Source organism: Choloepus didactylus, assembly GCF_015220235.1.
Source record: "Choloepus didactylus isolate mChoDid1 chromosome 13 unlocalized genomic scaffold, mChoDid1.pri SUPER_13_unloc1, whole genome shotgun sequence".
Lineage (NCBI taxonomy): Eukaryota > Metazoa > Chordata > Mammalia > Pilosa > Megalonychidae > Choloepus > Choloepus didactylus.
In genome coordinates, this window is record NW_023637588.1 from 505,857 (window position 1) to 519,166 (window position 13,310).

The following is a 13,310-nucleotide window of genomic DNA, read 5'->3' on the forward strand; positions in this document are numbered from 1 at the left end:
TGTGCAAGCACCCTAGGGCAATGTAGAGCTGAGACTCTCCTGCTCCCTCTAGGATTCAAGATGGTGGCAAGGGGAACCTGGAGCAGTCCCAGAGCTTGAGCTATTTTCAGGAGCAGAAAGAGTGGCAGTGAAAGGAGGAGGACAGCTAGGGGTGCTGGCGCTGGTGCAGTCAGTAGTTCTGGTGGTGGTGGTGGTAAGGGTGGCAGCAGCTGTCCATGCAGTGGAAATAGCAGTAGCAGCAGGGGAAAGTTCCCAGAAATGAATGAAAGAGACTTCTGGATCCAGAGTTGAAGGTTCATACAACCTCTGGGATTATACCCTGAAGAACCAGCAGATGGAATGCATGAGTAAGTGAAGAAAATGGGTGCTAATGCATCTAACTATCCTCATTCATGTACACCAAGGACAGGGGGAAATTCACAAGCCTAACAACTTTTATGGGAACATCATCCTATTCTCAGCAAGGCTAGAGTTATGAATCAAAATTGTATAGCCTTGACCATGGCCATGATAAACCACAAGACAAAAAAAGGGAACCTCTGGCCTTGCCACCCTCAAAAAGTAGTTTATTAAGCATGTGATCTGCTGATCACACAAAGCAGATGCAAGAATTCCTCTCCTTTATAGGATATATGTCAATGCTTTAGCGGAGGAATTTGAGGTTAATTCAGCCTTAAAGGAGCTCTCTCTACAAGCCAGTTTGGCTGGACCAGAAAGACATGGCCCATCTTTATGAGTACAAGTATTGTACTGATGTAGACTTACCATTTCAAGAAACTTGTATTCCAGCTCTTCATGCCATTTTGGTAGCAAGGTGTCCATTTTTTCAAAACACTGTTTTCTTCCTCACCTGAATATGGAGCAGAGATAATAATGGACATTAATACAGCTGGTATCAATATGCCCACGTTTTCTACTTTGTTACACTATCTTTATACAGGAAAGTTTAGAATGGAGGACTCAAGTTTTCAAAATGTCAACATCCTAGTTCAGCTTAGTGAAGAATTTGGAATACCAAATTTCATTGATGTAGATATGTGTGGACTCTGATTACATGTGTTATTATGATGTTTTCCTTAGTTTTACTTTGGACTCTGAATTGGTTGAAGCTTTTGGTGGACATCAGAACTGCTTAGATGAAGAGTTAAAAGCTCTCAAGGCTATTATTTCAGCACAATCCCTGTTTTTCTTCTTCAAAATTTTTTACAAAGGAGGATACAGAGTGGTGGTGAAATCAGACTGAACTTTGAGGACTCCCACAAGGATTATATTCGGTGAGTCCATTATACCAAAAAATATTTGAAAGTTATATTTTACACTATATGTATACTGATGTGGTGAACCTCTCCATTTTCCACTGTAGTCCCTCTGTTGGAGAATCTCAGTAAAATGCAGGCTCTTATTGCAGGGATGCCAAACATTTCTAGAACAGAAGAAGCCACAGAACTTCACCATATAGCACTGCTGGAATTTAACATGCTTGCACAAGGTATGAAATTCTGATTTTTAATTTTGATTTCTAGAATTACGTATTTGTCTTTCAAATTGAGAACACAACTGTTACATTGTATGATTTCAATGTTTTGGATGGCATAGGGCAAGTTTTTCTTAAAATTAGGACATCTGAGATAGAATTGAGGGTAAGTATTATGTAGCTCTTCATTGAGTTTTAAAACTAGGAATTCAAAACTTGTAACTAAAGAGCAGTAGATGAAACTTGATGACTCTTTCCTCCCTACTTTAGTGTGATAGTTACAACCTAACACCCATCTACACCCTGTCTCCAGCCAAGTTTTGAATTAGCCCAGTTTCCCAGATTTTAAGTTTGTTCTTGATCTAGGACTCCTTGAAAAACTTAGATTTTCATATTTACATTTAGTGCTTTGTTTATGCTTTAATGTTTAAAATAAGAATAAGAGTTCATTAAAACATGAATATGGTCACATTTGGATACAAATTTATTTCAATTAGAGAATTGGGTAGGACTTTCCATTTAAATTTTTTAATATTCTATGTCTTATTTTTAAGTTTAACCTGCACACCATGCAGCAGCCTACAGCATGTAAGGCACAGTGCATACTAGACTCATGTGCCTTCATTTAATTTAAACAAAATTTTAAGTTAGGACACATCAACACATCTTTTGTGTTACATGAAAATTACATTAAAATAAGTATATATCTGTTGGTAAATGTCAGAATTACAGCACTTCAGAGCTGGAAAGATTTTGTGGGAGAGCAAAGAGAGTTTACTGTTTTGACACAATGTATACTGAGTTTTCTATGGCCTTATATAAAAGAAAACAAGCTATTTCACATGGGATTATTTGAGAAATTTAATTTAATTAATGTTTATTTGCTTAAAAATACATTAGAAGTTGCCAATTAGAAAGAATATTAATGGTTTGGATAAAAAGAAATGAATTTAAAAAGGAAAGCTAAGTACATTTTTCTAACTTGAGAATAATGTGTTTTTATTGCTAAATCAACAAATTAATAGGGGTTTGAGGGAAAAAGCCTCCAATAACAATGTTAATAATAAAATGGGATAAAATGGAAATAGTTATACAGAAGAAGCATTGATAAACGTGTGAAGAAAACTTGACATTTCTTTTACATTTGGATACAAATCTTATTTTATCATTATCTTTTTTAGTTATAGTACAAGGTTTGCTTTATTAATCACAAACAAAATATCAGGATATTTTCTTTACTTGTTACTTTATAATAAGAATCACTGTATTAATTATAATAGAATATTTTAATGGCAGACATAGGAAAATATCAAAAATAACCTACTAGTAGTAGCTTAAACTACCGTAATTAACTCTGTAAAACCAAATTTGTCAGAAAATTCCTCTGAAGAAAAATTTGAAGGTCGCAATGCATTATCAGAAAGGTGTAATACTTTAATTCTTTGGATATTTGTTTGTTTTTTGACATACTTAAATAATGAAAAAAAAGTGTGTTGTCTATATTTTGCTGTTTTAAAAATTGAGAAATCTAATCTTTAATGTACTGGGGGTTTTGTGTGTGTTTTAAGTTTTGAATGGAATGTAAAATTATGGGCCACCGCTTGGTTCTTTTGTAAAAATGTCATCTTTTTATTTTTAATACTTCCAGAGATATTTCATGCCACTGAACTAAAAGATGTTATTTTTTTAAAAAACTTAGAAAGCCCGTGCCAGTTTGGATGTATTATCTACTGCAAAATGCCATATTCTTTGATGCAATCTTCTGGGAGCAGACATATTAGTGTTGATTAGGTTGAAATATTTGGATTAGGTTGCTGTCATGGAGATGTGACCCACCCAATTGGAGGTGTTAACTCTGATTAGATAATTTCCTTGGAGGTATGGCCCTGCCCATTCAGCCTGGGTCTTCATTTAATCACTTGGGTCCTATTAAATGCTTACAGACAGAGGGAGCTCACTGCTGCAGCTTAGAGATACCTTTTGGAGACTTTGAATGCTGACACTGTCATTTTGGAGACTGCATTTTGAAACACAACCTGGGAGAAAACAGGCAGCAGCCACATGCCTTCCCAGCTAACAGAGGTATTCTGGATGCCAATGGCCTTTCTCCAGTGAAGGTACCCTATCATTGATACCTAACCTTGAACACTTTATGGCCTTAAGACTGTAACTTTGTAACCAAATAAGCCCCCTTCTTAAAGTCAGCCCATTTTTGGTGTTTTGCAAAACAGCAGCATTAGCAAAGCAGAACAGATTTTGGTACCAAGAGTTTGCAAACACCAAACATGTTAGAATGTCTTTTTAAGTGGATAAGGGAAAGATTCTGAAAGAATCGTGAGGAGCTTAATAGAAAAGGTGTAAATTGCTCTGAAGAGACTATTTGTGGAAATATGGACTCTAAAGATACTTCTGATGAGAACTTGAGCAGAAATGATGACTGTGTCATTGCCAAATGAAAGAAAGGTGGTCCTTGTTTTAATGAGGCAGATACTTTGTCAAAATCATGTGCTGGTGTCAAATGGAAGGCAGAAGTTGAAATTGACTAGCTGGTATACTTAGCTGAGGGGATCTTCAGACAAAGTGTGGAGGATATAGCCTGGCTTCTCCTTGCATCTTATAGTAAAATGTGACAGGGCAGAGATAAGCTGAGAAATGAACCCTTTGTTATGAAGAAACCAGAAACTGATAGTTTAGAAAATTCTGGGCTTCCAGATTATAAGACCCCAGAGGCTACAGCCCCATGTGAGGATTTAACCTAACATGGACCCCAACCACCATTTCAGTACAAGACAGGATTGGAGATGGAGTTATCCAGAAAGGATTTGTGGAAACTCCTATTGTCTGATGGTTTTGACCCTTGTGTGCTTCATGCCAAGCCAACAAGATTTGTGGGAGAACTGTACAGATGGAGCCAGTGTCAGTCTGGACTGGAGGGAATGGAGAAGGAACAAATTGAAAGAAACATTTCTTCAAAGTCTGAGTCATGGAAATTAACATCTGGCATCAAGAGATCTCAGGCATGGAGAGCGGAGTGGCTCATACATGTGGAAAGGATGATTTTGCCCCAGAGGCAGAGGGTGGGCATTCTACCTTGATGTTTAGGAATTGTGCTGCCACTGAAGGCCTCAGATAATGGAGCACATTCCCCAGAGATTGAGGAGAGGCTGGCTGCCATCCCACCATTCAGAGAAGAGATAGCCTTTGTTCAAGACAGGCAGAGACTGGTTTCACCCCAATGTTGGAGGAGAGTTAGGCCAAGAAGGTGGTCTCCCCATTGCATGGATATGTTGGAGCTCTGACCCAAGCATTTGGAGAGAAAAGGGCTGCCTTGTAAGCCTTTGGAAAGTGTTGGAATCCTACCTTCTCAAGCCCCAAGGAAAAAACGTCATTCTATAATGACTTTCAGAATTTGAAACCTAATGGAGTTTATCCTGCAGTTTTGAGGAAGTGTTTTGGTCCCTTAAACCCTATTTTCTTTACTGTTTCTCCTAATGTCCATGGAAACATTTATCTATGACTGTCCCATCTTTGTATATTGGAAGCAGATACCTTGCTCTATGACAAGTCCACAGCCAGAGGGGAAATTTGCTTTAGGACAAGACCACACCTGTGACTGATTTTGATTGGATCTTGTGCTTACCTATTGCTACTGAAAGAATTTATGCTTTGTGTTATTGTGATGGGATGAATGTATTTTGTATTTGGAAACATCATGCCATTTTGTGGTCTAGGGGTTGTAATGTACTATGTCCCAATTTTGATGTACTATTTCCCCCAAAACACCATGTTCTTTAATGCAGTCTTGTAGGAGCAGACATATTAGTGTTGATTAGGTTGGAATCTTTGGATTAGGATGTTTTCATGTGGATGTGACCACTCAACTGTAGGTAATAAATCTGATTAGATAATTTCCATGGAGATGTGGTCCCACTCATTCAGCATGGGTCTTGATTTAATCACTGGAGTCCTATAAAAAGCTTACAGACAGAAGGAGCTCAATGCTACAGCTTAAAGATACATTTTGAAGACTGGCACTGACATTTTGGAGAATGCCATTTTGAATCACAACCTAGAAGCTAGCAAACACCAGCCATGTGCCTTCCCAGCTAACAGAGGTTTTACAGATGCCAGTGGCCTTTCTCCAGTGGAGGCACCCTGTTGATGAGGCCTCACCTTTGTCACTTTATGGCCTTAAAACTTTGACTTTGTAACTAAATCATTTCCCTTTACAAAAGCCAGTCCATTTCTGGTGTTTTGCAAAATGACAGCATTAGCAAACTGGAACAATGTCTATCTGAAATTTATATTCAATTATGCATCGTGTATTTTGTATGGCAACTCTATCAAGACATATAACCTGTTAAGGTGTTGTTAGTTGCCTCATGTAATAGAGCAGTGATGTTACAAGAATGAGACCAGAGTTTGAATCTTGGCTTCACCAACAAATCATCCCATTTTCTCATTTTTACTGAAAGGGAAAAAAATAGTGAATATATTACTAAGTCTGAATTTTTATTCCATTCCATAACAGTGGATGCTACTTAACAATTCTACTTGAGGAGCAAGGACTTATGAAATCTAGAAGCAAGTTTTTGGGTCCAGATTATAAAATGTCTTGATAAATTTATGACAAATGTTTTCAAATAAACACATTACTGAGTCAACATTTATTGTAAATATCTAAGTATTAAATAAATGATGTGGGAAAATTACCCTAATACATTAAATGCCAGAAGTTAAACATAAGCAATGGATTCTGAAGAAAGTATTGCTTTGTCAGGTTTTCCAGGACTCAAATCCATTTCCAGACTGCTCTTTAATGGTCATTTTTTCAGCAAATAGTAAAAATAAGATACAATTTTTTTAAAATTCAATTTTATTGAGATTGTCCACATACCATACCATCATCAAATGGGCACAATCAATTGTCAATGGTACCATTATACAGCTGTGCATCCATTTTCCAGAAAAGAAATGAAAACAAAAAAGTAAACTCAAATCTTCCCATATCCCTAACCCCCCATCCATTATAAAATCATGATATTGGTACAGTACATTTGTTACATTTGATGGAATAATGTGAAAATCCTACTAACTGTAGTACATAGTTTGCAATAAGTGTATTTCTCCTGCATACCTATTATTAACTTCCATTTATAGTGTCATACATTTCTTCTAATTCATGAAAGAGATTTCTAATATTTGTACAGTTAATCACAGACATTGCTCAGTACATGTTTCACTGTTTTATACATTCCAATATTTTAACCTCCAAGTTTCCTTCTGGTGATATACATGACTGTAAGCTTCCCCTTTCCACCACATTCACACACCATTCAGCACTGTTAGTTTTTCTCACAGTAACATGCTACCATCACCTCTGCACATTTCCAAATACTTAAGTTCAACCTAGTTAAGCCTTCTGTTCATAATATGCAACTGCTCCCCATTCTTTAGTCTCATTCTATGTCCTGGTAACATATATAATGTCTATCAGTTAGCATATTATAATTAGTTTGTATAAGTGAGACCATACAATATTTGCCCTTTTGTGTCTGACTTATTTCACACAGTATAGTGCCCTCAAGTTTTCTTGATCATCCATTTTTTTTGTTTTTGTTTTGCTTTTTTAAGTTTGTTTTGTTCACCCACCATACATTCCATCCTTAGTAAACAATCAATGGTTCCCTGTATAATCATGTATTTATGCATTCACCAGCATCACCACTATCTGTATAAAGAAATCTCCATTTCTTCCACAAAGGAGACAGAAGAGTCAAAGAAGGTAGAGAGACAACCGAAAAAGAAAAAGAAAGAAAAATTGGCAGCTTAAAAAACAACAAAAGGGAAGATAGGATTAAAACAAAGTACAGTAAGAGTCAGGCAATATCACCAGTGGAAGAGTCTGATCCTGCTCCCTTATAACTCCCTTGTTAGCATTTAGCTTTGATATGTTGCCTTTGTTACATTATAAGAAGCATAATACAATGTTTCTGTTAATGAGAGTCTCCAGTTTGCATTGACTGTATTTTTCCCTAATATCACCCCATTTGAAACACCTTGCAAGGTTGACATTCATTTGTTCTCTCTCATGTAAAAATGTATTTATACACTTTATCACAATTGTTGAGCACTCTAGGTGTCACTGAGATATAGAGTCCCAGGCTTTATCTTGCCTCTTTCCTTCAGGTGTCCCACATGACCCTAACCTTCCTCTCTCAACCATATTCACAGTTATCTATTTTTAGTGTACTTACATTGTTGTGCTACCATTACCCAAAATTGTGTTCCAAACTTCTCACTGCTGTTTTTTCCTATCTGTCTGTACTGCTCCCTTTGGTATTTCCTGTAGAGCAGGTATCTTGTTCACAAACTCTCTCATTGCCTGTTTGTCAGCGAATGTTTTAAACTCTCTGTCATATTTGAAGGGCAATTTTGCTGGATATAGGATTCTTGGTTGGCAGTTTTTCTCTTTCAGTATGTTAGATATATCGCACTACTTCCTTCTTGCCCCTGTGGTTTCTAATGAGAAATCTGCACATAGTCTTATCAAGCTTCCTTTTCATGTGATGGCTTGATTTTCTCTTGTGTCTTTCAGGATTCCCTCTTTGTCCTTGATGTTTGATAATCTGATTATGTGTCTTGGCATAAGTGTATTCAGATCTATTCTGTTTTGGGTACACTGTACTTCTTGGATCTGTAATTTTATATCTTTCATAAGAGATGGGAAATTTTCAGTGATTTTTCCTTTACTATTGCTTCTGCCCCTTTTCTCTTCTCTTCTCCTTCTGGGACACCCATAACATGTACATTCATGTGCTTCATGTTTTAATTCAATTCTGTGAGACATTGCTCATATTTTTCCATTTCTTTTCCCGATCTCTTCTTTTGTGTGGAGGATTTCAGGTGTCTTGTTCTCCAGTTCCTGAGTGTTTTATTCTGCCTCTTGAAGTGTGCTGTTATATGTCTCCATTGTGTTTCTCATCTCCTGTGTTGTGCCTTTCATTTCCATAGATTCTGCTAGTAGTTTTTTCTACTTTCAATTTCTAACTGATGTTCAGCCAGTGCTTTCTTTATATCCCTGATCTCTTTTGCCATATCTTCCATTAACTCATTGATTTGGTTTTTTATTTTATTTAGCAGATTTCTTTGGAAATCTTTAATTGACTGCTTCATTAAAGTGGAACAATGTCTCAGCTCTACCTTGATTGAGATGTAATTTTTTTTCCTTTGACTGGGCCATATCTCTGCCCTTCCAAGCATAGTTTGAAGACCCCTGTTGTCTAGGCATTCAGCTTCCCCAGTTAACCCAATTAGCTTTTCCCAGACCAAAATGGGTTCACATCTCAGAATGGGGTTATATTCAGTTTCAAGTCTCCCTAAGGGTTTGTCTTAGAGATTGCAGACTTTCCTGTGAGGTCCCTATCTGCTGTGCTTTTCCTAAGCTGACCAGCTTGTGGCACCTGTCAGTCTGTCAGTTCTGACTGGTGTAAAGAGGTGTGACTCCTTTAGTTTCTGTTTGGCTGTTTTCCCCCAGAGTCTGTGGTCTGAGTTCTGAGGAGAGGGCAGGCCCTTTGGCTGTACCCCACCTACTTCCTCTTAGGGAAGATACGCCCCCTTAGGAGCTCTCTTCAGCATTTCAATTTTTTCTTTGTCTCTCTGATTCTGTCAACTCCACCATTGTCTGGGTCAGAATACTTTGAACTGAAAATGATTGAGGCTTCACTCTGCCACTCAGGTTGAGAGAGAGAAAAAAGGAAAGAAAGCCCCCTTTAAGAGACTGCCCATGGAACCCAATTTCACACAATAGTCAGATAGAGCATCTGATCTGCTTGTCTCCCCCTCTCAGGGCACAGGTGTCTTCTGGATCTCTAAGGTCATTCCCTAAATGTCTCTGTATTTTTTCTTTTTAATTAATTTTTCCCCTCTCTGTCAGCCCCAACTCCCCTCCACTGGGAGAAACCTCAGGGTATTTTGCTCCTTGTCTATGTTTGTATCTTGTATTCACCAGTCCATGTTTATTGACTAAAGCCCCAGATGGAGCTAGGTTGCACTATATTCACTCACTCCACAAATGCTGCTATCTCCTAAAGGGAGGTTTTGCAACTCAGCCAGCCATGGGGGGATGGGCTCCCACAAGGTTCCACAGTTTTCACTTACAGATTTTATGTTGCAATCTCAGCCTTTCCACCCAATCCAGGTGGGTGTGTGATGTGTGGACAGTCACAGTTGTCTAGTAGTAGTTGCTCCAGTTTATTTACTAGTTTTTCCTGGTTATTTATTAGTTGTTTCAAGGAACTAACTGAATTCCACACCTCTCTATGCTGCCATCTTAGCTCCTCCCCCCAGGATACTATTTTTGAAATGTCATGAACAGGAACAAAATGAACAATGTCCAAAGTGTGTTTAAGTATTCCTTCCAATTTGAGAATATTACACTTTAGGATAGATCTCTTCCCTCAAAACTCACCAAGCAAGGTATCTAGATAGATAGAATTGTAGGTTTTTACTTCTCAAAATTCATGAGTGGTCTTTTCATACATGATCTTTTGCAGAGGAATGGTGGTGGTAGCTTCAGTTCAGTTAGATCTCCAATTCCTCCAGAAATGAGGACATAGGAGCCCCATTTCTTGACCTTCCTGTGGGTCTCAGGATCCCACATCTACCCTGCCAACACCAGTGGGCATGCACACACACACACACCCCTGGGAACATGGTTCTTGGCCAGGAACATCTTCCAGTAATGCCTGGACTCCCATCACCAGGGCAGACCCTTAGTGGTGGCATCTGTGGCTGGAGGGGGTTAGGGCAGTCCTTAAGAAGCATTCCTTCCCTTCACTCCATTTTTATAAAAACAGAGGTAATGGATACGTGTCCTTATGATGGTACTACCCTTTCCTGCTGCATAATTTTGTGATTCCTGTTCTCAGGGTAATAACTTCATCTGTGCTGGGCTTATTCCCAAGAATTGACAAATGTTGCAAAACTGGCTCAACTTACTGATATATTTCATGGCCTATACCTAAAGTGGGGGGAGGGTTGGATAATGCAGATTAAACCTACAATTTATTGTGTCACTAGTTAACATGAATTTTGAATAACATGAGAAAAAGAACAAATTCTTCCATATTTGAAACTTTTATCAAAGAAAGATGTAGATGTCATTAAAATTGAGGGAAATTCTTACATACATGTTCATGATTTCATTTCTGTGTTACTTTTAACTTAAAAATATCAGTCAACATTCACAAAGAACACCCATTTGGTGAAACTTGAGCAAATTTGCTGAATCAAATAATAGTCATGTAATTATTTGTAGTGTGATGCTGTATGCTGAAGGAATTAATATATCTATGTATGTATATTATTCTGGTTTGCTAATGACACCATTATGAAAAACACCAGAAATGGATTGGCTTTTATAAAGGGGGTTTATTTGGTTACAAAGTCACAGTCTTATGGCCATAAAAGGGTCCCAGCTAAGGCATCAGCCATAGGGCACCTTCACAGAATAATGGCCAGTGGCATCTGGAAAACCTGTTAGCTCAGAAAGCACATGGCTGGTGTCTTCTTGCTCCCAGGTTGCATTTCAAAATTGCATTCTCCAAAATTTTGCTATTGGGGCATTTTGTCCTCTCTTAGCTGCTGATACTCTTCAAAATGTCACTCTCAGTTGCTCTCAAAAATGTCACTCACAGCTGCTCTGCATCTGGGCCGGTGTGGCTCTTCTTAAAGTAATCCAGTGATCCAATAAATACCCACCCTGAATGGTTGGGCAACAACTCCATAGAAATAATACAATGAAAGGTCTCACCCACAGTTGATTGAGTCACATCTCAATGGAAACAATAGATTCTTTCCTAATCAACACTACATCTGTCTCCACAAAATTGCCTCATGGAACACGGAGTTTTGGGGGACATTACAGATCCAAACTAGCACCTAAACATACTGTATTTCCTTCAGAGACAGCTGGCTAAAGTTAAATTTTTGCCTGCACAGAACTCCATGTGTATTTGTGTCTAAAAGGCGCTTTTACATTTGTATTCAAGGGAGTGGAGACCATGCACTTGGGGGAGTGTCTGGAATTTAGGGATGCTATGTGCTCAACTACATGTTGTTAGGGATCAGGAATGTGTTTTGAGCATATGAGGAGTTTTTTGTTTGACTTTGGGATGGGGGAGTATGTGCTGTCTGAGTTTACCTTGTAATGTGATGTTGTATAAGGATATTTGGAGGCTTCTTGGAGATTGTAGGAATTCAGAGGGTGTGATTGGTTTTGTGTGTGTATTGGAATGTGTCTGTATGAATTGATAGTTTGGAGCTTGTATAATAGGTTGGTGGGAATGTGATATGTGTCTTCCAATGTAGTTTGTTTGTGACCATGTGTATATTTGAGGTTAAGTGGAAGTCATGTGTGTTTTTATATGGAAAAAGTGATTTTATTTGGTGTGTTTGAGGCAAAGTGGATATAAGCTCAAGGAGTTGGGGTTAAGCCTTTGCAATTTGAGGATTTTGGAATGTTTGGATTCAATGTGGGTTTGCCCCTTTGAGTATTGGGGATTTTTTAGTGTTTAATTGAGGGTTTGGATGAACTATCTGTAAGTTCATACAGACCATGTTAGGGAATGTGCTTGATATGTTAGTTTGGTTGTGGGGCCCATATGTTTTGAATATTTGGAAAATGTGTTGTTAGGGACTCATTGAGTTTCTTCAGAGCACTTTGGATGGCAATATTTGTTTATTTTGGTGACTTTTAGAAGTTGTATAAACTTATTTCATAATTAAGGATAGCTGTATGACTTTTATTTAGTTGAGAGGATATATATGTTCAGATGAAAGGATTGTGTTTGACTTTGGGATGGGGGAGTATGTGCTGTCTGAGTTTACCTTGTAATGTGATGTTGTATAAGGATATTTGGAGGGTTCTTGGAGATTGTAGGAATTCAGAGGGTGTGATTGGTTTTGTGTGTGTATTGGAATGTGTCTGTATGAATTGATAGTTTGGAGTTTGTATAATAGGTTGGTGGGAATGTGATATGGTGTGGGTTTTGTATGATTCTGTATTCTAGATGTTAGTGGAGTCATTTTGGTGTCAGTGAGTGGGAGTGTGGGATTATGTATATGCAAGTAGTGTGAGGATAGATACGTATTGGTGGAAATACAGTGGTATATTTGTATATTTAGAGTGTGATGGGTAATGGAGTATATTTGAGGCAAGTGGAAGTTACATTTGAATTGAATTTATGTGTGTATTCAGGGTGCATGAGAATTTAGATGTATATTTTCTAGGACTGTGTATTCAAATTTTTTCAGTAGAAAGTTTTTGGTATTCATCCTGGGATATGATTATGTGTGTTTCTGATGGGAGGTTTAGGTTGTGTGTTTACACAGGGATTTGGGATAATTGTATTTGTACATAATGGAAGCATATTATGTTATTATGTGGTGTTATTAGGATATGTGGGAGTGTGTGAATAGACAATTAGGATCTTGGAAGAGATTCCATGTGTACTCGTATATGGTAGACTGGATATATTTCTTTTAGTCTTTAAAATGTTTGCCAGTTTTTGTGTGGATGGTTTGCATGCAGGTGAATGAATTATATAGGTTTATAAATGGGTGTTGGATTGCTAGGGTATAAAAAGTGTATTTCTTTGCAAAAGGCTATCATTTTTGTACATATGTTGAGGAAATATGAATAAAGTGATGGGAAGATTTTATTCTGGAGAGGTGAGGATGACAAATAGTGTTTTGAGAGATGCATATATTCAACAATTTGTGCATGTGTTTAGGAAGAATGTAGATTGTTGGTGTTTTGTTGTTTCTGTGTCTC

The 13,310-nt window shown here is 37.7% G+C and overlaps 1 pseudogene; it reads left to right on the forward strand.

The window, feature by feature from the left end:
- The first annotated feature begins 360 nt into the window (after positions 1-360).
- Positions 361-1,503, forward strand: LOC119524776 (annotated as a pseudogene).
- The last annotated feature ends 11,807 nt before the right edge of the window (positions 1,504-13,310 follow it).